Below are 25,371 nucleotides of genomic sequence, written 5' to 3' on the forward strand. Positions count from 1 at the left end.
CTATTATGGACATTGCTGCTATAAACATTGGGGTGCAGGTGTCCTGCCATTTCACTGCATCTGTATCTTTGGGGTAAATCCCCAGCAGTGCAATTGCTGGGTCGTAGGGCAGTTCTATTTTAACTCTTTGAGGAACCTCCACACAGTTTTCCAGAGTGGCTGTACCAGTTCACATTCCCACCAACAGTGCAAGAGGGTTCCCCTTTCTCCACATATTGAAAGATATGAATTTAGTGTCATCATAATACCTATTCAGTCCCTGTTTTTGTGGCTTATTTCTTTGGGCTTCCTCTTTCTTTTACAGAGTCCCCCTTAATATTTCTTGCACAGCTGGTTTGGTGGTCACATATTCTTTCAGTTTCTGCCTATCTTGGAAGCTCTTTATCTCTCCTCCTATTCTGAATGAGAGCCTTGCTGGATAGAATATTCTTGGGCAGCATGTTCTTCTCATTTAGGACCCTGAATATATCCTGTCAGCCCTTTCTGGCCTGCCAGGTCTCTGTGCAGAGGTCTGCTGTTAATCTAATATTGCTTCCCATATAAGTTAGGGATCTCTTATCTCGTGTTGCTTTAAGGATTTTCTCTTTATCTTTGGAATTTGCAAGTTTCACTATTAAATGTTGAGTTGTTGACCGGTTTTTATTGATTTTAGGGGGGGGTGTCTCTCTATCTCCTGGATCTGAATGCCTGTTTCCCTCCCCAAGTTAGGGAAATTCTCAGCTATGATTTGTTCAAATATGTTTTCTGGTCCTCTGTCCCTTTTGGCTCCCTCTGGAACCCCAAATAAACAGATTTTCCTTCTGAGGCTGTCATTTATTTCCCTTAACCTTTCCTCACGGTCTTTTAATTGTTTTTTTTTTTTTCCTCAGCTTCCTTCCTTGCCATCAACTTGTCTTCTATGTCACTCACTCTTTCTTCTACCTCATTAACCCTCGTCGTTAGGACCTCCAGTTTGGATTGCATCTCATTTAATTGACTTTTAATTTCAGCCTGATTATATCTAAGTTCTGCAGTTATGAAGTCTCTTGAATCCTTTATGCTTTTTCTAGAGCCACCAGTAGCTTTATAATTGTGCTTCTGAATTGGCTTTCTGACATAGGATTGTAATCCAAATTCTGTAACTCTGTGGCAGAGAGTACTGTTTCTGATTCCTTCTTTTGTGGTGGGTTCTTCTTTCTAGTCATTTTGCTCAGTGCAGAGTGGCTAAAAACGAGTTGTACTTGTTAGAAGTGCAAACTCTTCTCTCTGTAACGCTCCAGCTGTTCTCTCTTTAAATCTCAGGCCGAATTCGTAGGATGATTTGAAAGTTATCTAGTAAGTTGGTGGAGACAGGTGACTTGGGGACCCTACTCTTCTGCCATCTTGCCCCATTTACTCAGCCTTAACAAGGAAGGAAACTCTGACTTATGCTACAGTATGAAGTATTGAGCACATTATACTAAGTGTAATAAGCCAGTCACGAAAAGACAAATATTGTCTGATTCCATTTATATGAGTTACTTAGGCTAGTCAAAATCACAGAAACAAAAAAATAGAATGGTAGTTTCCAGGGGCTTGGGGGAAGGAGAAATAAGGAGTTCTTATTTAATGGGTTTCAGTGTTATAAGATTAAAGTGTCCTGGAGATGGATGGTGGCATTAGTACCATAATAATGTTAATGTACTGAATAGTACACTTAAAATGATTAAGATGGTAAATTTTATTTTGTGTATTTTACCACAATAAAAAAGGGAAAAAAACAGAGTGGAGGGCCCATCATTTATACTGAAGTATGGGCGGCATGAGAAAGGACTCACAGATTTGTCCAATTCTGAGGTGCCAGTATGACCACTTCCTGCAGCACTTTGCCTTTTTACAATGCTCCATTATCTTACACAGTTTGCCCAGATTGCCCTTAAGTGGTACATACATTCCAACTTTATACCTTGAAACACCCTAGAACATCTCCCCTCAGCCATGTTGGCCACACTAGGAACACATTAGAAGTTATCATCTCAAATTCATGATCATCATCTTCCTCCTCCTCCTCCCAGACATGAAAAGAATAGATACCCCAGCCAGTTTTCATACATAAAGAGAAAAAAATTCCTTTCTCCTTTCCTTTATGAAGACAAACTAAACAATAACACAGTTGTGGACAGGTGAACAAATTACCATCTGAATATGCTCCAAAGGATTTGGACAGTCAGGCAGGCATAATGAAGATTGCAGGAGAACACTCCTCTCTGGACTACTTGATGGCTCACAGTGGAGATAATGACACATGCATATGTGCTCAGCATATGAATAGATTATGGCCTTGCTGGGATCCCTGGGTGGCGCAGCGGTTTGGCGCCTGCCTTTGGCCCAGGGCGCGATCCTGGAGACCCGGGATCGAATCCCACGTCGGGCTCCCAGTGCATGGAGCCTGCTTCTCCCTCTGCCTGTGTCTCTGCTTCTCTCTCTCTCTCTCTCTCTCTGTGTGTGACTATAATAAATAAATTAAAAAAAAAAAAGATTATGGCCTTGCAGTCCCTGAAAATCACATCCTATGGCCAGGCCACAGGCCAAATACCAGCCTGCATCATCTTGACTTTTTCAATATTATCAAAGAAAAAAACATGCACCTGGTTAGTGGGGACTACTAGAGAGGCTTCCCAGAAAGGACATTCTCTCTTGCTTTTCCAAAATGTAAATTAAAATGAAAATTCTATTTAAAATCTCTCCTTCCCCTACACAATGTTCACTACCTGTACAAGTCATCAACTACTAAATTTATTCGTATTTCCCTAGGGGCTATATTCGAAGTTCAAATGTCCAAATACCCAGGCTAGAACAAACCTTTGTGGCTTTCCACTTGATGAACCTGAGTTCATACTTCCTTCCATTGGACTCATATTTTTTATACTCAATCTGACATATGAATGATATAATGAATGAGAATTTTATAGTATTAAGTATCAGGAGCTGTACTATGGCTTTATTTATTATCTCACTGCAGCTTCAGCACACAGGGAGGGTCATAAAATATCTACAGTGTAAAAATGAAGAAATCCTGGATCAGAGAAATTAAATGCTTCTCCCAAGGCTACAGTTTCAAGAAGTGGCAGAGCTCAGACTAGGACCTGTGGTGTGTCACTCCAAAACTCACACTCTTATATAGGAAGAGGATGTTTCACACCATATTTAACTACCACCTCTGTATCCTTGTAGTTAGTAAATCTCTCTGAGGGTAACACTGAGGCCACAGCAGTGACCACTACCACTTGGTAGGATTATAGAGCACTCCAAGAGGAGTGTTTGAAATATGTACAGTGGCTAAAGAAATACACTTGTAGTGCCCACAATTAAAGATTTGGTGCATGAGAGTGCTAGGGGCCAAACACATCCCTGAAAGGCTGCATTGAACAGCAACATGCCTTATCAGGCAAGAGATCCAGGAGACATTACATACAGCAAAACAATATGCTCGGTATAGCCACATTCTTCATAGGGATATAAAGTAAGTTAGTTGAATGGAGGACTAAATTTTTAGCAAGAGTTGTCAACATGCTAGCTATTTTCTCCCCCTTATGAGAGACTAGGCCTTTGTACTCAATCCAAAAAGACACAAATAAACATTCTACTTTAATGGGAGGTAACCTCCTGGGGAACTGCCACATTTAGAGCCCACACTGACTTTCTTAAACACGTGCTCCACTTGGAGCTAAGCAACAGTTGTCCAGTCTTCCTATTCAGTTTCTTTATGGATCAATGCCATCTTTTAATGGTGTCTGTAGCAAGGCAAAAATATGGGGCATGAATGGTCCACATAATATTCCAAATGTCTACCTACTGATGAGTGGTTTTGGCTACGACTATAGCACCATTATGTCACTGATGTGGTCAATGAATCCAAATAGAAGACATAGTCCAGACAAGAGTCCTTAACTGGGGATCTCAGGGTGGCTCAGCGGTTTAGCGCCTGCCTTCAGCCCAGGGCGTGATCCTGGGGTCCCGAGATCGAGTCCCACATTGGGCTCCCTGCATGGAGCCTGCTTCTCCCTCTGCCTGTGTCTCTGACTCTCTCTCTCTCTCTCTCTCTTTCTCTGTGTGTGTGTGTGTGTGTGTGTGCCTCATGAATAAATAAATAAAATCTTTTAAAAAAAAAAGAGTCCTTAACTATTGCTTCTATTTGCTATGGTGACAAGCTTGTCAAGGTCATACTCAGAAAAGGGATCCACTATAGTGCATGCCCAGTGGTAACCTTGAGGAAAGGGTAGACATCTGGTACTTTTGACTTTGGAAACCAGAGATCCCCTCTATATTCAACTGTGCAGTTGGCACTCTGCACACATTTCCTGGCTCCTTGGCCTGATATGCTGGAGTCAACAGGTCTTGTTTGGGGACCAGATTTCAAATTACAGATGAACAACCATGCCTTGATGCATAGTTTATCCAGGTAACCATGGTCCTAACCTGAACAGTGCAAGTATTGTTGGTTTCACTGATTTTCACCTACAAATGACCTTTATCCATGGGTATGCACAAGAGACACATAAAGAAGGTGTATGTCTTTTGCAATTTGCTGATAATGTTCGTCTCCACAGAGGCTGAGTTGGAATTACCCAGTCATTCACCTAATAGAAGGTGGTTCATACTATCAACCTGAGAGTTTCTGTGCAGGGGGTCAATCAAATGTAACAAGGTGCACTTGGGGTTTCTTCCAGGACAAGAAGTACAGTCCACTTCTCCACTCATTGAGCACAATGCTCTTTCTCATGCACAAATGCAGTTTTTATTGGGGTAGTATCCATAGCCTACCAGAAGACATGTGCCTTTAACTTAGCTGAACCAGACCCAGGCATCCTCATAAACCTGGGTGTAATAAAACTGCAAGAAATGCTGGCACATTCCATACATATCAGACAACCAAATCTGGAGGGTAACAGGACACAATTTCCTGTACCTCTGAGACACCATTAATGCCTTGTTTATTTCTTCCCTGAATATACCACTTCCACTTCAAAATGGATGTTTCTTGGTAAACACCCAATTTGTTCATGTTTTCATTTGGTACCCAACCCATAATAAACAAGTAAGTTAGTCACAATACTTGTTCCTGCTTTGTTATTCTCATGATGTCCACTAACACCACTAACAAGCCAGAAATGGGGTATATCAATTAGTGGTTTCAGGTAAGCATCAATACAAGGATCAAAGTGTGGCACTGGCTAGTGGATACATCGTTTTGACACTGGTTCCATCTTGCAAAAATGTCAGTTGATAACAATTTCACTCCAAATATGCTTCATGGGTAATTTGCCCAAGTGGAAATCTGTGCACAGCTTGTTGAAAATGTTTTTAAGTAATGTTCTTGGTCAATGTAGATGTCTTCTGAATAATCTTATAAGATAGGATAAACAGGATCTACATGTTACATATAAGTGCATACAAACTAAATAAGCTTATCATGTGCTTTGTAACTACTGGGTATTTACTCCAAAGATATGGAGGTAGTGAAACAATAGGACACCGGCCCTCCAATATTCATAGCAGTAATGTCCACAACAGCCAAACTGTAGAATAAGCCATGATGTACTTCAACAGATGAATCGATACACACACACACACACACACACACACACACACACACACACAATGGAATATTATTCAGCCATCAGAAAGGATGAATACCTACCATTTACATCGACATGGATGGAACTAGAGGCTATTATGCTGAGTGAAATAACTCAATAGGAGAAGGACAATTATCATGTGGTTTCATTCATATGTGGAATATAAGAAATAGTGACAGGGACCATAAGGGAAAGGAGGGAAACTGAGTGCAGGAAAATTAGAGAGGAAGGCAAACCATGAGAGACTTCTAACTCTGGGAAATAAACAAAGGGTTGCGGAAGGGGAGGGGGGTGGGGGGATGGGGTAACTGGCTGATGGGCATTAAGGAGGGCACATGAGATGAGCACTGAGTGTTATACTATATGTTAGCAAATTTAATTTAAATAAAATATTAAAGAATTTTAAAAAAGAATCCAAGCCATCCTCCAGTGGCTACTTGGCTATATACAAACAATAAATTATACACCAGCAAACATCTTAGGTAGCCACCCAAAGTGTATATACTTCATCCTATAAACCAAGCAACCATTGTTGCAGTACCTAAACATGAAACAAAGTCTTAGAGTCCTTGTATAGAATTCTGACCTGGGAGTGACCTACACTTCCACCACTTGCAGAAGAAAAGGCTATGACCAACAATTCCCACTTGTAGAAACTATGAGGATAAGTGGTCTGGGACTGTATCCAAATTTAATCACTCAAGAGGAGCCCTTAGAAAGAAAAGGGGATGCACAACAGTGTGATAGGTCACAAAATCCTAGGGGCCAGGGACTATCTACCAGTCAGTCACAGCAAATGCCTATTTCTAAAAGTATTCATATGAATGAATGAATGAATAAATAAATAAATAAATAAATAAATAAATAAATAAATATAATATAATAAAAGTATGCATTGAACATAATATTGAAGACAAGCTCTTTCAGGTGAGAGACTTGGCAGAAGTTCTGTTATGGGTTAAATTGTTCCCTTCAAAATTGTTCCCTTCCAAAAACTCATATGTTGAAATCCTATCACCCAATTCCTTAAACGGGTTCTTATTTTGAAAAGGGTTTTACAGAGGTAATCAAGTTAAAATGATGACTTTAGAGTGGCCCTAAATTAATATGACCAGTGTCCCTATAAGAAGAGGAAATGTGGAAACAGATACATATACATGGAAAATGCTATTTGAACATGTAGAAGGCAGTCTACAAGCCAAGGACAAAGGTCCAGACAGATCCTTTCTGCACAATCTTCCTTCACATCACATATAACCAACAATATCAACAATTCCATGTTTTACTTTGAGGCCCACATGTGTGACAGAATAAGTTTTTGTTGTTAAAGCCACCCAGTGTGGGTTATTTCTTATGGCAGCCCTAGCAAATTAAAACACTCTCTAAAGGCAAGGACAATTTGTGTCAAATACACCCATATTCTAAAGTGAAGGGCTGATCACCTGGCAAATAAATGATACCAAACATGTCTGCCAGCATTACTCCATTTAACTACCAAAGAGATATAAAAAAATTAACATAGAAGAAAGAGAAAACAAATTTTTAGCGAATTTTGCCAGTGTGCTGAGTATTTTCTAAACACTCACAAGGACAGGACAAGTACTGTTTCTGTCTTGCTACAGATCACTGACCAAGAGCTTCAGAGAAAGTGACTGATGCCTGTGAAGGCTGAGGGACACAGGAACAAGTATGTGACTCATACAGGTATAATCAAGACATTAAGGCCCAAGGTGCCCCTGGAGAAAGGAAGTAAGTGTATGCCTTGTGAATGAATAGCAATTCCACAGAAAGATGTTGATTTCCTGTGTTGACAGGTTGTTGTGGGGAAAGAAGACTGAGTATTCTTTCATAGGGAGGCCACCCAACAGGACTGCTTAGTAAGGAAAAAAGACAACAGAAGTGATGCTAATAGCAGGCCTAGGGATTGAGGGGAGTGTCGAAGAGACAAGTCAGAGGAAAGTCACTGCATGTGACAGGGGCATGAAGTCTGAGGTCCCTGAAGAAAAATGAAAATGTTTCCCGGAAGCATCATATCATGTTATTGTCCACATCTCAGAGCCTATATCCACATTACAACTTAGCCAACCATGTCACTGTATGCTCTTCTCTCACTGAGGAGCACATCAGGGGGAAAAGTAGGAGAAACTGGTCACTGGAGAGTAGACTGAGAACAGAAAGACAAGAAGTGTTTGCCTGTTACTGCCGCCACACTCCTATATACACATCCCTTGCAGGATTCCAGTCTACAAACAGGACCCAGCTGGGAATGAAAGATATTCCCCAACATTCAAGAACTGAGGCAAACCTGGATTAATACACAGGAACAGATTTCTTACCACATGGACATGGCAATGGAACATTTGGCTATGTAAGAATAACCAAAAAAACTATTGGATATTCCTGGGCTTTCCTCCAAGCCATGGGCAGAAGTCCTCAAGTTGTTTTTTGGGGAAAAGAACACAAATACAGTTACTTCCGTTATGAACTCATTAACATTATTAGCTCAACAGGAACTCAAAGAAATAGTGATCAAATACAATTCTAATGAAATATGACAACAAAGAAGTCATAGTGAGAACTGCAGTGGAGCCACGCATGCCTGCATTATTGGATAACACAAGCCGGGAGATTCTCAGCTACCCCAAAACATATACTTTTATTATTTTTAAAGGAACATTCAAAATTACAAAAGACATTATCAGAAAATTCCCTACTTCAAAGACCCCTGCATGCCTGGTCAGCAGTGAGATAATCCAGTTTTGTTTATTTTTTTTACCAGTTTTTAAATATCTTTATTCACAATTCAGTATAATACTGGTATGTTTGAATGCTATATGTATGATAAAACAGATTATGAAAAGCATATTTACAGTGAAACCACTATTTTATATAACAGAATCATCTGATATACTATCTCTTACAATAACAACTCAATAGAGTCAACTCTACCCTTTGAATGGACCAATTTTGTGATTCTCCTAGAAAGTTTTGAGTTGAACATAGTTTCTTGCTGCTTCTCTCTCTCTGATCCAAGGCTTAAGAAAATATTCCTAGAAATCAGCAATTAGAACCAGACCTCTCTAGGATTGAAGAGAGACAGGAGTGAGAAAAGGGACATCCTGTCACATTTTAGAGGCCCGCAACTGTTATGCTTTGCAGGATAGTGGGGAGAGGGAATATGCAATGGAGGAGGAAAAATCCCCAACTGAAATGCATATGCAATATGGTCAAGGAGATGCTATGCTTACAAAACCACATTCATCTTCTTTACCTCTAATTTTAAAATAATTCATTCCCTTGTTGGGTATGCAAGTGAGCAATAGGGGAAGCAGTGCATCTGCAGTACCAGCTGGTGCTAAGAATTTCAACACTTTGAGAAGATGCAGGCTAGAGAACTTTATTAGGCACCGGAGGGGTTCTTCTTTCTTGCCAAGATGCCCCCATTTAAGTCAGTTTTGAATTTCATTTTAAGTTTATATTGTACAAATTCTAGTCTTAGTTGAGAATAGTCTCCGAAAGTTTCTTGAGTCACTCCCTGGATTCTCTTACTATTCTGTATTCATGAACAATCCTTGAATCCATGTATATACCCAGCCCAAAGGTTTTGTTTGTTTGTTTTGTAGAGGTGTAATAGACTTGTGAGTTTCAGAGGTCTGATTATACTGTTTAAAAACAATAGCCTTAAGAGAGTCCAGATACCAGCTTCTGAGGTCCATTTTCACAATCTAATGGTGTTGGCTCGCAACTATCAGTGCTTGCCCCAGAAGGGGTAGATTGTTCTTCAGCTCGGAGGAAGAAGTCATATGAAGTTTGGGAATAATACACCACATAAGCAGGTTTATACTGGTGTGGCTTTCCATACTGCATTCCGCAAGCAATTCAAATCCATACTACACTTTCCTCAGCATCTCTGAAGCTGATCATCACATTTTTTAATGCTTCCTAAAGAATTTTTTAAATGATCTTTTAAATTGTTCCATATCAAATAGGTTAATATCTTCACCTGATCCTTCACTCACTTAAAAAATAATCCCAAGCTTGCTGGTGCTGATAAAACCAAGTATAGGGGGAGGAGCAAGATGGCGGAAGAGTAGGGTCTCCAAATCACCTGTCTCCACCAAATTACCTAGAAAACCTTCCAATCATCCTGAAAATCTATGAATTCGGCCTGAGAATTAAAGAGAGAACACCTGGAATGCAACAGTGAGAAGAGTTCGCGCATCTATCAAGGTAGGAAGACGGGGAAAAAGAAGTAAAGAAACAAAGGCCTCCAAGGGGGAGGGGCCCCGCGAGGAGCCGGGTTGAGGCCGGGGCGAGTGTCCCCAGGACAGGAGAGCCCCGTCCCGGAGACGCAGGAGCTGCACCGACCTTCCCGGGCGGAAAGGGGCTCGTGGGGAGTTGGAGCAGGACCCAGGAGGGCGGGGATGCCCTCGGGTTCCCCGGGACAGTAACAGCAACTGCGCGCCCAGGAGAGTGCGCCGAGCTCCCTAAGGGCTGCAGCGCGCACCGCGGGACCCGGCGGGACCCGGAGCAGCTGAAGGGGCTCGGGCGGCGGCTCCGCGGAGGGGGCTGCGCGGCCCCGGGAGCAGCTCGGGGGGCTCGGGCAGAGGAAGAGGCTCCGTGCGGAGGGGGCTGCGCGGTTCCAGGAGCAGCTCGGAGGGGCTCGGGCGGCAGCTCCGCGGAGGGGGCTGCGCGGCCCGGGAGTGCGAATCCACCAGCGCAGGCTCCGGAGCACAGGGCGCCGGGACACAGCCCAGGATCCCGCCTCCCCCGGGACAGGCAGAGGCCGGGAGGGCCCAGGACAGCAAGGACGCTCCTGCCCCAGCTGAGCAGATCAGCGGCCCCACCCCAGAGCCTCCAGGCCCTGCAGACCAAGAGCTCCGGAGTTCCTGCGGGGGCTGAATCCAGGTTTCCAGAGCTGCCCCGCCACTGGGGCTGTTCCTCCTGCGGCCTCACGGGGTAAACAACCCCCACTGAGCCCTGCACCAGGCAGGGGCACAGCAGCTCCCCCAACTGCTAACACCTGAAAATCAGCACAACAGGCCCCTCCCCCAGAACACCAGCTAGACTGACAACTTCCAGGAGAAGCCAAGGGACTTAAAGTACACAGAATCAGAAGATACTCCCCGGTGGTTCTTTGTTTGTTTGTTTTTGTTTTTGTTTTTGTTTTTGTTTTGTTTTGCTTTTTGATTTGTTTCCTTCCCCCACCCCCTTTTTTTCTCCTTTCTTTTTCTTTCTCTTTTTCTTTTTTTTTTTCGTTTTTTTTTCTTTTTCTTCCCTTTTTTTTCTTTCTCTTTTCTTTCCTTCTTTCTCTCCTCTCTTTTTCTCTTTTTCCCAATACAACTTGCTTTTGGCCACTCTGCACTGAGCAAAATGACTAGAAGGAAAACCTCACCTCAAAAGAAAGAATCAGAAACAGTCCTCTCTCCCACAGAGTTACAAAATCTGGATTACAATTCAATGCCAGAAAGCCAATTCAGAAGCACTATTACACAGCTACTGGTGGCTCTAGAAAAAAGTATAAAGGACTCAAGAGACTTCATGACTGCAGAATTTAGAGCTAATCAGGCAGAAATTAAAAATCAATTGAATGAGATGCAATCCAAACTAGAAGTCCTAACGACGAGGGTTAACGAGGTGGAAGAACGAGTGAGTGACCTAGAAGACAAGTTGATAGCAAAGAGGGAAACTGAGGAAAAAAGAGACAAACAATTAAAAGACCATGAAGATAGATTAAGGGAAATAAACGACAGCCTGAGGAAGAAAAACCTACGTTTAATTGGGGTTCCCGAGGGCGCCGAAAGGGACAGAGGGCCAGAATATGTATTTGAACAAATTCTAGCTGAAAACTTTCCTAATCTGGGAAGGGAAACAGGCATTCAGATCCAGGAAATAGAGAGATCCCCCCCTAAAATCAATAAAAACCGTTCAACACCTCGACATTTAATTGTGAAGCTTGCAAATTCCAAAGATAAAGAGAAGATCCTTAAAGCAGCAAGAGACAAGAAATCCCTGACTTTTATGGGGAGGAGTATTAGGGTAACAGCAGACCTCTCCACAGACACCTGGCAGGCCAGAAAGGGCTGGCAGGATATATTCAGGGTCCTAAATGAGAAGAACATGCAACCAAGAATACTTTATCCAGCAAGGCTCTCATTCAAAATGGAAGGAGAGATAAAGAGCTTCCAAGACAGGCAGCAACTGAAAGAATATGTGACCTCCAAACCAGCTCTGCAAGAAATTTTAAGGGGGACTCTTAAAATTCCCCTTTAAGAAGAAGTTCAGTGGAACAGTCCACAAAAACAAAGACTGAATAGATATCATGATGACACTAAACTCATATCTCTCAATAGTAACTCTGAATGTGAACGGGCTTAATGACCCCATCAAAATGCGCAGGGTTTCAGACTGGATAAAAAAGCAGGACCCATCTATTTGCTGTCTACAAGAGACTCATTATAGACAGAAGGACACCTACAGCCTGAAAATAAAAGGTTGGAGAACCATTTACCATTCGAATGGTCCTCAAAAGAAAGCAGGGGTAGCCATCCTTATATCAGATAAACTAAAATTTACCCCAAAGACTGTAGTGAGAGATGAAGAGGGACACTATATCATACTTAAAGGATCTATTCAACAAGAGGACTTAACAATCCTCAATATATATGCTCCGAATGTGGGAGCTGCCAAATATATAAATCAATTATTAACCAAAGTGAAGAAATACTTAGATAATAATACACTTATACTTGGTGACTTCAATCTAGCTCTTTCTATACTCGATAGGTCTTCTAAGCACAACATCTCCAAAGAAACGAGAGCTTTAAATGATACACTGGACCAGATGGATTTCACAGATATCTACAGAACTTTACATCCAAACTCAACTGAATACACATTCTTCTCAAGCGCACATGGAACTTTCTCCAGAATAGACCACATATTGGGTCACAAATCGGGTCTGAACCGATACCAAAAGATTGGGATCGTCCCCTGCATATTCTCGGACCATAATGCCTTGAAATTAGAACTAAATCACAACAAGAAGTTTGGAAGGACCTCAAACACGTGGAGGTTAAGGACCATCCTGCTAAAAGATAAAAGGGTCAACCAGGAAATTAAGGAAGAATTAAAAAGATTCATGGAAACTAATGAGAATGAAGATACAACCGTTCAAAATCTTTGGGATGCAGCAAAAGCAGTCCTAAGGGGGAAATACATCGCAATACAAGCATCCATTCAAAAACTGGAAAGAACTCAAATACAAAAGCTAACCTTACACATAAAGGAGCTAGAGAAAAAACAGCAAATAGATCCTACACCCAAGAGAAGAAGGGAGCTAATAAAGATTCGAGCAGAACTCAACGAAATCGAGACCAGAAGAACTGTGGAACAGATCAACAGAACCAGGAGTTGGTTCTTTGAAAGAATTAATAAGATAGATAAACCATTAGCCAGCCTTATTAAAAAGAAGAGAGAGAAGACTCAAATTAATAAAATCATGAATGAGAAAGGAGAGATCACTACCAACACCAAGGAAATACAAACGATTTTAAAAACATATTATGAACAGCTATACGCCAATAAATTAGGCAATCTAGAAGAAATGGACGCATTCCTGGAAAGCCACAAACTACCAAAACTGGAACAGGAAGAAATAGAAAACCTGAACAGGCCAATAACCAGGGAGGAAATTGAAGCAGTCATAAAATTATCTTAAATCCCAAATAATTTAAGATAAATCCACTTCCTTCTTTCATCTTAGGGTAATAAAATTGTTATTCAAAACCTGGAAAAGCATGAGTTTCTCTCCCCTGCCCCTGCCTCTACCAACTCATTTTTACCAATTAGTATTTACTATAGAATGGGCCTATTATAGCACTTCATCCAGTAAAGCTTTTTACTAAACCATTTTCTTGAGAGCACAGCACCTTACCATGAAGGAAGTAACTCCCAAGCTCTTTTCCTCTATTAGAATGTAAATCATAAGAGCAAATTTGCACTAATACAAATACCCTACAGGATAAGTTGCTTACGCCTTGCTAGAAATCATTATAAAACCTGGATCATATTTGTCAGATTTGGGATACAATTCTAAGACTTAAGAGAAATTAATGGGAAATATTTTCAATGTCTCTCTGAACTCCCAAAGCAATATCTGAGGCAACTATAAAAATCCATGGAATTAATTTCATCCTCAAAATCAAAGCAGCTACATTAATAATTAACCTAGTAAATTTCAAAGTGATCTTAACTGTGCCTACAAATCTAGCACAGACTGAGATCAAACCTGAGACACAATTCAGTTTTCCAAAATATGAGCCAAATGCTGATGGAAAGTTAAAGTGCTGACCCATATATACCGGTTACATTAAATGTCATTCTCCTCCTCCTTCTCTTCCTCCTCCTCTTCATATTATGCTTTGCATGAGAGGATAACACCTACTGATACACTTTTAGTAGACTGTGCTCTTGAAATATTTTGTTTATTAGAGTGTTGAATTTGCTCCAAATAGCTTCACTTAATTCCAATCCTGATCAACATTTTCAATGACACTAACCAGGGTTAAGTGAGCAGTCTATGGCCAAGAGTGAAAACAAAGTCAACATTTTCACCAGGGAATGAAACCCATGACTCTAATCCCATAAGCATCTAAGCAGTTATGGCAAATCAGTCAGAAATCAGCAGCACACGTACTATGGAGCTCCTCAAACATAACCTAAGGATGCTGAGGAAAGCTGGATGAAGGATGTACTACTTTATCATTCTCCTTTCATAGCTGTGATTGGAACTATGTATTTAATCACAAGCTATTTTAAAAAAAATCACAGGACAACAGATGACCCCTGAATTTATTGAAAGATTTAAATTTATTGCTCAATAGAATGAAAATCACATACTTCTCCTAGGAAATAAAGTACCTGTCCATCTCAAGTATAGAAGAGCATATTTTACAGGAAGCAACTAAAAGAATATGTGACCTCCAAACCAGCTCTGCAAGAAATTTTAAGGGGGACTCTTAAAATTCCCCTTTAAGAAGAAGTTCAGTGGAACAGTCCACAAATACAAGGACTGAATAGATATCATGATGACACTAAACTCATATCTCTCAATAGTAACTCTGAATGTGAACGGGCTTAATGACCCCATCAAAAGGCGCAGGGTTTCAGACTGGATAAAAAAGCAGGACCCATCTATTTGCTGTCTACAAGAGACTCATTTTAGACAGAAGGACACCTACAGCCTGAAAATAAAAGGTTGGAGAACCATTTACCATTCGAATGGTCCTCAAAAGAAAGCAGGGGTAGCCATCCTTATATCAGATAAACTAAAATTTACCCCAAAGACTGTAGTGAGAGATGAAGAGGGACACTATATCATACTTAAAGGATCTATTCAACAAGAGGACTTAACAATCCTCAATATATATGCCCCGAATGTGGGAGCTGCCAAATATATCAATCAATTATTAACCAAAGTGAAGAAATACTTAGATAATAATACACTTATACTTGGTGACTTCAATCTAGCTCTTTCTATACTCGATAGGTCTTCTAAGCACAACATCTCCAAAGAAACGAGAGCTTTAAATGATACACTGGACCAGATGGATTTCACAGATATCTACAGAACTTTACATCCAAACTCAACTGAATACACATTCTTCTCAAGCGCACATGGAACTTTCTCCAGAATAGACCACATATTGGGTCACAAATCGGGTCTGAACCGATACCAAAAGATTGGGATCGTCCCCTGCATATTCTCAGACCATAATGCCTTGAAATTAGAACTAAATCACAACAAGAAGTTTGGAAGGACCTCAAACACGTGGAGGTTAAGGACCATCCTGCTAAAAGATAAAAGGGTCAACCAGGAAATTAAGGAAGAATTAAAAAGATTCATGGAAACTAATGAGAATGAAGATACAACCGTTCAAAATCTTTGGGATGCAGCAAAAGCAGTCCTAAGGGGGAAATACATCGCAATACAAGCATCCATTCAAAAACTGGAAAGAACTCAAATACAAAAGCTAACCTTACACATAAAGGAGCTAGAGAAAAAACAGCAAATAGATCCTACACCCAAGAGAAGAAGGGAGCTAATAAAGATTCGAGCAGAACTCAACGAAATCGAGACCAGAAGAACTGTGGAACAGATCAACAGAACCAGGAGTTGGTTCTTTGAAAGAATTAATAAGATAGATAAACCATTAGCCAGCCTTATTAAAAAGAAGAGAGAGAAGACTCAAATTAATAAAATCATGAATGAGAAAGGAGAGATCACTACCAACACCAAGGAAATACAAACAATTTTAAAAACATATTATGAACAGCTATACGCCAATAAATTAGGCAATCTAGAAGAAATGGACGCATTCCTGGAAAGCCACAAACTACCAAAACTGGAACAGGAAGAAATAGAAAACCTGAACAGGCCAATAACCAGGGAGGAAATTGAAGCAGTCATCAAAAACCTCCCAAGATACAAGAGTCCAGGGCCAGATGGCTTCCCAGGGGAATTTTATCAAACGTTTAAAGAAGAAACCATACCTATTCTCCTAAAGCTGTTTGGAAAGATAGAAAGAGATGGAGTACTTCCAAATTCGTTCTATGAGGCCAGCATCACCTTAATTCCAAAACCAGACAAAGACCCCACCAAAAAGGAGAATTACAGACCAATATCCCTGATGAACATGGATGCAAAAATTCTCAACAAGATACTGGCCAATAGGATCCAACAGTACATTAAAAAAATTATTCACCATGACCAAGTAGGATTTATCCCTGGGACACAAGGCTGGTTCAACACCCGTAAAACAATCAATGTGATTCATCATATTAGCAAGAGAAAAACCAAGAACCATATGATCCTCTCATTGGATGCAGAGAAAGCATTTGACAAAATACAGCATCCATTCCTGATCAAAACTCTTCAGAGTGTAGGGATAGAGGGAACATTCCTCGACATCTTAAAAGCCATCTATGAAAAGCCCACAGCAAATATCATTCTCAATGGGGAAGCACTGGGAGCCTTTCCCCTAAGATCAGGAACAAGACAGGGATGTCCACTCTCACCACTGCTGTTCAACATAGTACTGGAAGTCCTAGCCTCAGCAATCAGACAACAAAAAGACATTAAAGGCATTCAAATTGGCAAAGAAGAAGTCAAACTCTCCCTCTTCGCCGATGACATGATACTCTACATAGAAAACCCAAAAGTCTCCACCCCAAGATTGCTAGAACTCATACAGCAATTCGGTAGCGTGGCAGGATACAAAATCAATGCCCAGAAGTCAGTGGCATTTCTATACACTGACAATGAGACTGAAGAAAGAGAAATTAAGGAGTCAATCCCATTTACAATTGCACCCAAAAGCATAAGATACCTAGGAATAAACCTAACCAAAGAGGTAAAGGATCTATACCCTCAAAACTATAGAACACTTCTGAAAGAAATTGAGGAAGACACAAAGAGATGGAAAAATATTCCATGCTCATGGATTGGCAGAATTAATATAGTGAAAATGTCAATGTTACCCAGGGCAATATACACGTTTAATGCAATCCCTATCAAAATACCATGGACTTTCTTCAGAGAGTTAGAACAAATAATTTTAAGATTTGTGTGGAATCAGAAAAGACCCCGAATGGCCAGGGGAATTTTAAAAAAGAAAACCATATCTGGGGGCATCACAATGCCAGATTTCAGGTTGTACTACAAAGCTGTGGTCATCAAGACAGTGTGGTACTGGCACAAAAACAGACACATAGATCAGTGGAACAGAATAGAGAATCCAGAAGTGGACCCTGAACTTTATGGGCAACTAATATTCGATAAAGGAGGAAAGACTATCCATTGGAAGAAAGACAGTCTCTTCAATAAATGGTGCTGGGAAAATTGGACATCCACATGCAGAAGAATGAAACTAGACCACTCTCTTTCACCATACACAAAGATAAACTCAAAATGGATGAAAGATCTAAATGTGAGACAAGATTCCATCAAAATCCTAGAGAAGAACACAGGCAACACCCTTTTTGAACTCGGCCATAGTAACTTCTTGCAAGATACATCCACGAAGGCAAAAGAAACAAAAGCAAAAATGAACTATTGGGACTTCATCAAGATAAGAAGCTTTTGCACAGCAAAGGATACAGTCAACAAAACTCAAAGACAACCTACAGAATGGGAGAAGATATTTGCAAATGACATATCAGATAAAGGGCTAGTTTCCAAGATCTATAAAGGACTTATTAAACTCAACACCAAAGAAACAAACAATCCAATCATGAAATGGGCAAAAGACATGAACAGAAATCTCACAGAGGAAGACATAGACATGGCCAACATGCACATGGGAAAATGCTCTGCATCACTTGCCATCAGGGAAATACAAATCAAAACCACAATGAGATACCACCTCACACCAGTGAGAATGGGGAAAATTAACAAGGCAGGAAACAACCAATGTTGGAGAGGATGCGGAGATAAAGGGAACCCTCATACACTGTTGGTGGGAATGTGAACTGGTGCAGCCACTCTGGAAAACTGTGTGGAGGTTCCTCAAACAGTTAAAAATATACCTGCCCTACGACCCAGCAATTGCACTGTTGGGGATTTACCCCAAAGAGACAAATGCAATGAAACGCCAGGACACCTGCACCCCGATGTTTATAGCAGCAATGGCCACGATAGCCAAACTGTGGAAGGAGACTCGGTGTCCAACGAAAGATGAATAGATAAAGAAGATGTGGTTTATGTATACAATGGAATATTACTCAGCTATTAGAAATGACAAATACCCACCATTTGCTTCAACGTGGATGGAACTGGAGGGTATTATGCTGAGTGAAGTAAGTCAGTCGGAGAAAGACAAACATTATATGTTCTCATTCATTTGGGGAATATAAATAATAGTGAAAGGGAATATAAGGGAAGGGGGAAGAAATGTGTGGGAAATATTAGAAAGGGAGACAGAACGTAAAGACTGCTAACTCTGGGAAACGAACTAGGGGTGGTGGAAGGGGAGGAGGGCGGGGGGTGGGAGTGAATGGGTGACGGGCACTGGGGGTTATTCTGTATGTTAGTAAATTGAACACCAATAAAAAATAAATTAAAAAAAATAAAAATAAAAATAAAAATAAAACCAAGTATAAATGATATATAAAAGGGCTGCATCATAAAGACTTGCATTGCTTCTCCTCACAAAACAGAACCAAGTCCTGAACAAGAGATTCCTTTTTCTGCCAGAAGTTTGTGGTCTGCAGGTGATTTTCAGACAAAAAAAAATCCCAGGCTTGGAAGACTGTCATCATTTCAGTCATTGGGATTTTCAAAATGGTTCTCTTGATAAACTCAGCAACAATGTCATCAATCTCTTTGGCATAGCCAACATGGTCAGTCAGGTCTCTTCCTCAGTAGCTGTCCCCTAGAGGTGATCCACTTCTTAAATTACACTCAAGAGCAGTCTTTCTCAGCTCATCTCCTGAAAGGGGATAAACTCACCCATAAACTCATATCAGTCCTCATCTCAATGTGAGAGTTATTTCCACACGCAGTCCACAGGAAATATTAAACATGCAGATGAGACTTCTATGCAGCACAGGGGCTTGTGCTCCATTTTTCTATACAGCTGGAAGCTTTGGCAGTTGTGGGTGCCTTCAAGTCTTGACCAGTGCCTAAAGCCTCTGATTCCCATTAGAGGCAGGATATGGAGGTTAAGGCTCTACCTTAAACAATCCTGTTCTCAAAATCCAGCATATGGAGGTTATCCAGGATATGGAGGTTAAGGCTCTACCTTAAACAATCCTGTTCTCAAAATCCAGCATAACTGGCAGGGCTCCCTCATGTGCCACATAAAACAAATGTCAAAACATTAACTGTATTATACTGAGAAATCAGTAATGTTCTTATATTAATTATTAATCACAAATTCAGCCTACATAATGGTACTAGGATATTGCAAAGAACAACATCATATTTGCTGTTAATGTTTTTGGAGCAATTTATATATTTAAAAAAATCTACACCGATTAAATAATTTTTTAAGCTGCATAATGTTTGGTATATAGTAAGGACATATTGAATTACTATAGCTGAGTTTAAAAATATGAAAAAAGTGGTCCCTTGAGAAATCTACTCAGTACAAAGTCCCTTGCTTACAGGAGGAGATGGATAGGAAATGATCCTTCCACAGAAACAAAGAGGCTTCTAACACAGAGACCTGAAGACAATCACATATGTGATGAGGTCTGTATATACTCTGAAAACTCAGAGAAGAATGAGACAAGGGGACACTGGGTTACACCCACACTGTACCCATCCTTATGTTTCTGGATTTCTCCCAGTTCTCTTCCCCTCTCCCCTTTTATCACTTGTTTCTCTTTTTTTTTTTCTCTACTTTTCCCCATGTCTCCTGCATTCTCATAAATTTTGCTGAGTGATATATATATCATATGTGCTCCCAAGAAAGACCAGGGGGCATATCCACCATCGCTTTCTTCCCTCTTACTAGTAACATCTCCTATTTCAGTCTTTAGGGTCTCACCTATCTTTTTCTAAAAGGGCAATGAAACCATATCAGTCTCCAGATAAAGGGGATTAAGAGTCGCATGGAGTAGATCTGTCAAAATAAACTGAGGAACTAACAGCCCACACCATGTGGGGAAAAGGGCTGGGTAAAATATGGAAACAAATGTCCCTGAGGTAAAACCATCAGCTCACACAAAAGTTGGGATCATACTTCCTATTTGAGAGTCTGGAGGCCAATACATCAGAACCCAAATGGCACAAGGAGTACAAAGGCAGAGAATTGAAAAGGTTGAAGGGTTACATACATTGGTCAGCAGAATTGAATTAATATCCAAAGCTGGAATAAATTCAATAGTCAACAAATAACCAAATATTTTCATGAGGCTTTGAAAATAAAAAAGAGGCTCCCAAAGAATACCAAAAGAATCTATACTCTCCTACACAACAGTTGAGGGGTAAGTTTGAACTGGAGATAATCCAATATGAAATTCTCTTAACCTCAGAACTGGGAGGGATAAGCAAGCCAGTGTCCCTTCTAGTGGCTTCTCTCACTAGATACAGGATGATTGTAGAATGGTCTAGACCCTTTAAACAATTTTGTCTCTAATAGTTCCTTTTTTTCTAATAGTTCCTTAATAAGTGTGGGGACCTCCTTTTACTGTCCCCAACACATCCCAGTATCCTAATTGCTTTACTTACACCCCATGGCTGGAATGGGAAATCTGATAGCTCCTGCTCTTCTACTTATCTTACAACCACTGTTCTAATTGTGGCATTTCCCCATTGGGAAAATTCTTCACAACTCAAAAGAAGAATTACACATACTTAACTCTTCCTAGAATACATTTAGCCATATCAGTTACATCTTGTGTATATAGGCCCAAAAGAGCCTACCCATTAACTCACATCAGTCCATATAGTACAATCTGAGACTGATTTCTACATCAAAAGTAAACTTTTGACTGAACCCATGGAAAATTCCAGGCACCACACTTTTCAGCCCCAGTGTCCCTAGGAGCTGAAAAGCATGACAATTTCAAGTGCCACCAAGCCCCCAAAACACTTTGACCAGTGTGTCAGATATTTAGAGAAGGAGAGGCCAAAACTCTGCCTTTTACCTGTTTATTCTTGAAAACAATAAAGTCTGGGTGGAAAGGTGGTGCTGAGTATGTTATTTAAACATCAATCATAGGGATCCCTGGGTGGCTCAGCGGTTTAGCGTCTGCCTTTGGCCCAGAGTGCACTCCTGGAGTCCCAGGATCGAGTCCCACGTCAGGCTCCCGGCATGGGCTTGCTTCTCCCTCCTCCTGTGTCTCTGCCTCTCTCTCTATGTCTATCATAAATAAATAAATATTTTTAAAAAAATAAATAAACATCAATCATAATAGTACAGATATTGGAATAGGGTCTAGGTCCTCCTGATCCTCCTCCTCATATGAGCAATGTGGTCATGGCCAAACTAGCTTGTAACACTGGATTTGTCATAGAGAATGGGGTGATTACTCCTCATCCTGTTAACTGGCAGGGTCCCCTCACCTATTAGCCAAGGAGGAACTCTCTATAATATCACTGGATTTTCCCAAATCCATCCTTAGTAACAGTTCTTTGCAACTCAATTTAGGAGCAGATCTTAATACATTTTGACGTAACTGGCTATCCCTAGTCACCAAACACTTTTTCAATGAGGTTGGCTACTGTCCTGCAGGTCCCATTCCATGTGGGAAAATCAACCTGCTGAGTCTCACCTGTATTTTTGCAAAAGGGCTTTGTGACCTTATCAGCCTTCAGGAGAAGGGACTTTAAAATGCAAAAATAGGGGATCCCTGGGTGGCGCAGCGGTTTGGCGCCTGCCTTTGGCCCAGGGCGCGATCCTGGAGACCCGGGATCGAATCCCACGTCGGGCTCCCGGTGCATGGAGCCTGCTTCTCCCTCTGCCTGTGTCTCTGCCTCTCTCTCTCTCTCTCTCTATCATAAACAAATAAAAAATTTAAAAAAATAAAATGCAAAAATAAGCTCCATAAATGGAGAAAACAAACTGGTAGTTGTTAGAGGAGTAGGGAATAGGGAGATAGGTGAAATAGGTGAGGGGATTCAGAGGCACAAACTTCCAGTTATAAATAAGCAAGTCACAGGGATAAAAAGTACAGCATATGTAATATAATTAATAATACTATAATAATTTTGTATGGTGACAGATGACTACACTTATTGTGGTGACCATGTCATACTGTATATAACTGTCAAATCACTATGTTTTATACCTGATTGTCAACTATATTTCAGAAAGAAAGAAAGAAAGAAAGAAAGAAAGAAAGAAAGAAAGAAGAAAGAAAAAGAAGAAGAAGAAGAAGAAGAAGAAGAAGAAGAAGGAAGGAAGGAAGGAAGGAAGGAAGGAAGGAAGGAAGGAAGGAAGGAAGGAAAGAAAGAAAGAAAGAAAGAAAGAAAGAAAGAAAGAAAGAAAGAAAGAAAGAAAGAAAGGAGAAAGGAAAGATAAGGTAAGAAAAAGAAAAGAAAAGAAGAAAGGAGAGGAGAGAAGAGAATTGAATTGATTTCATGGAGTCAATCTGTCAAAATCAGGTTAGACAAATTCCCATCTAGTGTTGCCTCTTATTAAGAGACAACTTTTACAGCAGTTTTGTAGTAGATACAACTGTTCTCTCAGGAACACAAAACACTGGAGTACATAAAAGACAGAGGTTTTTCTTTGCCTGCCTGTGGGATTCTGTGTGTGAAATCACTGTGCCCTCAATTTAGTTGGAAATTTTAACTCTCCCTTCTGATGGGCATCCAAGGCTATACAGAATGGCACCTTCTACTTGTCAATCAGTAACCTATTATTAATAGTGAAAGCTTTGGACATTGGAAAACTTTTTGAGACAATATAAATATTCAAAATTTTAAAACAGCACATTTCAAAATCAGTTTAGAGAGCTATAATATATATATCTTATATATTATATAATATATAACTATAATAGTTATAGGTATCTTGATGACACAATAACTTTTCATTTTTTACTTTTTCACTACAACTTCTCCTAGCTGCATTCAGACACACTTTTCAGAAACAAAACCATAGCTATCTTTTCACAGACACTATAACACAAGCTTCCAACAGCATATTTAACTTTCCCCAACTGGAAGCCCAGGGAAAAGAGGAGAGAGAACACAGGGGTAGCAAATGACACCAGTAAGCACAGGTTGTTCATAATTTTGTCCATTCCATGGTATAAGGACCTTTTTATCAACAACTAGGCACCAAGTAGCTAATTGTAATCTTACCTCTTGCTACCTAACCTGCCAAGCTTTTTTCAACAAGTAACATACATTATTGAATGCAAAAAAATCTATCGTACTATCAACCCAGCCCCCAGCCCACACACCTTGGAAGAGGCTGACAGTAGAAGGTCCCTTATGTACTCCACTCACTCCCCTTGTAGATATGGCTGCCAGGAGATCTCTATATCTCATAACCTGGCCTGTACTGCTCTACTTATCTGGGGAAGTCTTTAGGCCTCCTAACCCACCCTTGCTGTAAGACCAGGTCAGGAAAGCTTCAGGTCATCCAGTGACTCAGCCAGGGTACTCCGAGCTACCATGCATCCCAGATGCTTTATCCATACTAAAATGGAATATATTATCCCTTAGTCCGGGGACTCTATTGTCCTTTTCATCCACCACTTACCATGAGCTAACATGCTAGGAAACCTAATTAGGCACTAGCCTAGCCTTTTATATCTAAAAGGTGTGGGCACTGTAACTTTACTAGCCATAAATTCAGTGCCAAATTTGTCACTGAAAGCACAGAGATATGCAGGGCCAAGGAAAAGGCTTAACTTATTTAACACTTAAAAAATACAAAAAGTTGAGGCACTTGGGTGGCTCAGTCAGTTAAACATCCAACTTCTGATTTTGGCTCAGGTCATGATTTCAGGGTCATGTGATTGAACCCCACATCACACTCCAGGCTGGGCGTGGAGCCTGCTTAGGATTCTCTCTTGCCCTCTCCCTCTACCCCTCCTACCAACCCCATTCACACTCTCGCTCTAAAAACAAAAAAGTAAAAAAAAAATACAAAAAGCCCTTTTATATTTTGACACTTTAATACTTAAAAGCATAGCAAAAATAAGAATGAGGCAAAAGGGTCAGCTCCCTGTGATTCTTGTCTCACCCATCAAAAGGACATCATAACAAAGAGCAGCAAAGGGTTTCACTTCAAGCTGTAGGAGACCCCACTATGGATTTCTAGACTGTAGCTACATGGTTTGCTATTCTGCAGCTCTATACTTAAGTGAGGGAAGGGCAGAAATCCCCATATCCTAACAAACCTTGCAAGGCATAAATACAGTACCTCATGAGGGGTGAGGCCTGGAATAGCTGGCCCATGGGCAGCATTTCAGAAGGATTCACTCATGTTGTCTGGACTTAGAGCAGCACAGGACCTAGTGCATGACTTAAGTGAAAGAAAAGCTAGGGTTGAAGCTGTCACATCCAGTGAGAACAAAATGAGGCTGTTGTGGAAGGAAACTACACTTCTACTAGCTACAGAAGAAACAGTGTCTTTCCTAAGATTGACATGGGCACTCTGAAAAAGACTAAATAGACATTTCCTTGACTTTCATGGAGGACAAAAATTACTTCACCCTGTGTTGTTGACTATAGCACTGACAGCTTCAGAAAACTTTTATATGCTAGAGTTAGTGGGACACCAGCACTGGTGTATGATACATGCAAATGAGTCAAGAATCTAGGGCTGTAAACACATGGGCAAAAGATACAATCAACAGACTTTTTTTAAAAAAAGATTTTACTTATTTATTTATTTGACAGAGAGAGAGAGGACAAGCAGGCAGAGTGACAGGCAGAGGGAGAGGGAGAAACAGGCTCCCCGCTGAGCAGGGAGCTCTACATGGGGTTCTATCCCAGGACCTTGGGTTCATGACCTGAGCCAAAGGCAGACACTTCACTGACTGAGCCACCCAAGCGCTCCTACAATGAACAGACTTGATTGTAAGTGAACTGCACTTTTATCACACAGAGAGAAAGTTCTGTGTTTTCCATGGTTGACATGAGAACCCAATACAATTAAGTATACTCAGGTTTTCTTCATAGGAAAGCATAGAGGAGCACTAGGGGAGTAGATGAGCACAACAGAAGTGTGAGACTAAAGAATTAAAGAGCTAGGAGGGACTCCAGCAGCGGTTGGGGAAAAAGGCACTGAATGGGGCAGCAGCCTGC

General features: G+C 40.7%; 1 pseudogene; it reads right to left on the reverse strand.

Annotated features, from left to right (window-relative positions):
- Window positions 1–8,824: 8,824 nt before the first annotated feature.
- LOC112655258 (centromere protein N-like) overlaps window positions 8,825–25,371 on the reverse strand; it is a 57,282-nt pseudogene continuing 40,735 nt past the window's right edge.

This window comes from Canis lupus, chromosome X (genome assembly GCF_003254725.2).
Source record: "Canis lupus dingo isolate Sandy chromosome X, ASM325472v2, whole genome shotgun sequence".
Lineage (NCBI taxonomy): Eukaryota > Metazoa > Chordata > Mammalia > Carnivora > Canidae > Canis > Canis lupus.